The sequence below is a fragment of the Xiphophorus couchianus genome, chromosome 8 (genome assembly GCF_001444195.1).
Source record: "Xiphophorus couchianus chromosome 8, X_couchianus-1.0, whole genome shotgun sequence".
Classification (NCBI taxonomy): Eukaryota; Metazoa; Chordata; class Actinopteri; order Cyprinodontiformes; family Poeciliidae; genus Xiphophorus; species Xiphophorus couchianus.
In genome coordinates, this window is record NC_040235.1 from 3,303,220 (window position 1) to 3,307,777 (window position 4,558).

The 4,558-nt window shown below is 38.6% G+C and overlaps 1 pseudogene; it reads left to right on the forward strand.

The window, feature by feature from the left end:
* LOC114149647 (beta-1,3-galactosyl-O-glycosyl-glycoprotein beta-1,6-N-acetylglucosaminyltransferase-like) lies at nucleotides 1–2,915 on the forward strand (annotated as a pseudogene).
* The last annotated feature ends 1,643 nt before the right edge of the window (nucleotides 2,916–4,558 follow it).

The window sequence follows — 4,558 nt, forward strand, 5'->3', positions numbered from 1 at the left end:
ATGACTGCTGGCTTCTTTATAGAACTCACTATCCTGAGGCCGTCTTGAAACCATGCCATTCTGCAAACAAAGCTGGCACCAGCTGTTACTGAAACTCACCTTTGCACTGGGATCACTGTGGACGCTGTTCCTGGCCCTTCAGCTGGAGTCACCCTTGTCTACTCACCTAATCCACAGTAATCGCTCATTGGAGTACAGGGATTATGACTTCGGCCCAGAGGGGGTGTGCAACTGCTCAGCAATCCAGGAGGGAAACACAGAGGCGCTGCAGGAAGCCAAACTATTAACCAACCAAAAGAGTTCCAGAAAAATATTCAGATCCCTGATGAGTATTACATTAATGAAACCAAAGACTGTGGGTGTGTTGCTTTAAACTACAGAGCCTCGCAGAACTATTCATAACCCAGGACTTTTTCACATTTTGTTGCGATTTTATGACAGAAAAACATTGAGTAGAATTGAGATTATGAATACACTTGTATTCAAATCCCCTAAGACCATTAAAGGACAGATTAATTTATAGATGAGCAAAAAATGACACATAGACAAACTCTGTTTGCTAATAAAATAACTTCTGAAGACAAGTGATTGTATTGGTTTTATTCATTGGTAACTGAGCCACTCCTATGAGCCATCTACGCATAAACGTCATTTCTGAGGAAATAAATGAGAAAACATTTTCCTTCTACTTCACAGTTATGCAGCACTTTGTATTGCTCTGTTACATAAAACCTCAATATGCTGGTTTGTGGTTGCATCGCAACAACATGTGAAACGTTTAAGGGCTTTGGATATTGCTGCAAAGATTTTTATTTCTTTTAGAAAATCAATCATTTCAGTGACACATAATGACTTTCAACATTGTTACAGGAAATTCAAGTCAAAGAGGAAATATATAACATTTTCCCTTAGCAAAGAAGAAGAAGACTTTCCTCTGGCTTATTCTATAGTTCATCACAAAGTAAGTGCATTCTAACATTACATTTAATTATATATCACATATACATCTATATTATAGACCTTACATAGATTAAGCTTGTGGGCTTATGGTTTCAAGTTCTCATTTCTGTTATTGTTGACTTTCTACTCATTGCTAATAAAGGCAAAACATTTAAATACTACATCAGGTCAAAAGAAACAAACATTTTTATTTCTAAAATGTGAGCTTACTGAATACTATATTTAATACCTGCTTAAAGGTTGTGATTTTAAGAAGGTACTTTTGATCTGACAAATGAGCCTCATCCGAATCCCTTTCCTATCATTTTTCCCCATCACATGAAATGAAACAGTATTTGAGTCAATGGCACAACAATGCAGAGAAGACACATATTGTGATGTTATTAAAATAAATAAAGAAAATGTAAGCAGGCACTTGCTTGTTCTGGAAAAAGTGACTGAGAGATTTTGTGATGTTTCTCTTTCAAGGGTTTAAAACTGCTAGAAAACTGAACATGCATTTCCTCACAGATCAATGTTTCACTCCTGTAGAAAGAAAAAAAACGTAATTTTTTTTTTCGTCATATTTTAGGTGCAGAACTTTGAGCGACTGCTACGAGCCATCTATGCACCTCAGAACATTTATTGTATTCATGTGGACAAAAAATCCCAGCCCTCTGTAATAGATGCCATTAGCAGCATCGCTTCCTGTTTCCCCAATGTCTACATGGCCAGAAAGGCTGAGACCGTGGTCTATGCTGGGTGGACTCGTGTCCAAGCTGACCTCAACTGCATGGCTGACCTTTATGAATACAGTGCAGAGTGGAAATACTTCATCAACCTGTGTGGACAAGACTTCCCTCTAAAAACCAATTTGGAAATGGTAAGAATACTGCGCTCGCTGAAAGGCAGCAACAGCATGGAGTCCGAAGATATGTCTCAAGTTAAGAAGGGGAGGGTATCAACAGTTCACCATGTTGTTAATGGGATAATCAAGGTACATTTGGAAAGCATTTGTAGCTTGTGTTGAGACCTAATTATCAATACTTTATTAATTTTTATTTACTCTGCATTTTCAGTCGACAGGAGAGTCGAAGAGTCCGCCTCCCTTCAACTTCCCTATTAAGTCAGGAAATGCCTATATCGTGGTAACTCGGGGTTACGTCCAGAGTTTTGAACGACACTCGAGTACAAGCTCTTATCGAGTGGTTCAAAGACACCTACAGTCCTGATGAGGCCATGTGGGCGACCATTCAACGAGTCCCCGGTGTGCCTGGCTCGACGAGACCCCACACTAAGTACGATCAAACGGACATGAATGCCATTGCACGACTAGTGAAATGGGAGTCGCATGAGGGATCACAGCATTCAGCAGTGTATCCTCCGTGTGAGGGCAGCCACATACGGACAATTTGTGTATACGGAGCTGGGGATGTAAAATGGCTGCTGGAGAACCACCACCTATTTGCCAACAAATTTGATGTGTACAAAGATCCCATTCCTGTCTTCTGCTTGGAGAAACATCTCAGACAGAAAGCTCTGGCTGAATCAGAAGGTGAAATGTTTTCTGGTCTTAAGAGATTACTTGGAACAAGATGATCTACTGGAACATATTTATGGTTGGATAGTAAATTTTTATCTGTGGGGGATGAAGACGGTGGAGGGGGGCAGGGGAGTTTATGAATACTTTGAGGCCACTGTGGTTCAGAGGTAGCAATTCATCCTGTAACCAGTGTGTAGAAGCCTAAATTCAGTTTTGTTCATTCAGACCTTTAGGATAAATTAAATTTATATTTCTTATGATAATTTGTTTATTTGGATAAAAATGATTACTAGTTAAATCTCCAATGCATACAAATTTGTTACATTGGATTATACTAAAGCCTTCTTTTAAATTTGTATATCTAATTGCAGTTAAATTTTAGGGTGTGGCTAGGGAACAATAGTTGGGCAGTTGGAGTGGAGCCACATAGTTTGTTGACCTCTCTCTTTAGACTCTCTTATTGGGGCCTGCCATGCAAAGCAATGGCAGGAACCTATTGCTATTCTCCCAATTCTTTATTTTTCATCCGTAACCGTTAATGCGGCTCATACCGCTGTGTGCACACCTACAAATGAGGTATCAAAACATGCAGAAAATTCACGCCATTGGAGCTATTACTTTTGGTGGGATTCGGGGTTAACATGGCGACATAATTCGCAAAAAACTACGAAAAAACCCCCATTATAAGTCAATGGGAAAAATCCTTCAAATACCCTATTTTTGAGGATTTTCTGTGTCGTCACGAATTCACGTAGAAATGCCATTCAAATTTAATTTTGTAGATATGTCCGTGATCTCTTCGAAAGTGAAGACGGCTCGTCGATACCAATTACGGTTTGTCCACAATTTATCTCTAAGTGACTCAAAGTTTTTCATTTTTCCTAAAATTAGAGTGTCTCTGACTGATTGCCCCTCTGCTAGAGTGAGAAATGAAGAGAATTTTTCACCCCAAAATAATTTTGAAATCGCCCTCACGCCCACAAATATCGCACGATTGGTATCAAAATCGGTCCTGACATTGATACGCATGTCTGCTCCAGTAAAATGTTTTTGAAATTTATCTAGACCGTACGGTTTTCTTTCACGGTGCCTCAGAGCAAAGTAATGTGAAAGGATTTTCTGAGGCTGTCTCAGGCTCTCTCCCATGTATTTGACTAGAATTTCAGATCTGTGCAAAACATTTCTTTCTCTCATCACTGTTATTGCTCTGAGTAAGGTAGAGATATGAATCTCGGGACTATCGCAGAAGACACATAGCCCTCTCATACGCTTCAAACGCTTTTCGAATATGTATTACGGTTCCCGAATGGAAAGGAGTTGTTTCCAATGCTTTTTTTGGGTAAAACTGGCTGGCTCAAACAGAGATTTGTCTGCCCCAGCCTCTCTCACTAACAGTTCACACTTTGCTGAGACGATTATTTACCATAGCAACGGAACTCAAGAGGCTATTGGCTGCTGGTTAGGACTACAAATACGCATCACTGTAGTTATAACTATAGTGGAACACTCAGTTGAAACAGAGGTTGACTGAACTGGCCTTTAGAACTACTTGCTGCTATGGGCTGTATATAACTGATTTAACTCAGTAACTGTTACACATGGGATTAGTTCGGAACTTTAAAATGAGGCATAATAATAATTTCAAAAATAAAAGCCTTGAATATTTTTAAATCAGGTAATTGCTCTGTTGACCATTATATAACTGATTTAACCCAATGACTGTTATACATGGGATTAGTTTGGACCTTTGAAATGAAGCTCAACAAAAAAATTCAAAATAAAAGCCTTGACAATTTTTACATGAGATTATTGCTCTTTTGAGCATTATATAACTGATTTTATCCAATGACTGTTATACATGGGATTAGGTTGCCCTTTGAAATGAAGCATACTGAAAATTTCAAATTAAAAGCCTTGACAAGTTTTTAGATCAGGTATTTGCTCTTTTGGGCATTATGTGACTTTTTTATCCAAAGCACTGATACACATAGGATTAGATTGGCGCTTCGAAATGAAGCTTAACAAAAATTTAAAAATAAAAGCCTTGACAATTTTTACATGACATTGCTCTTTTGA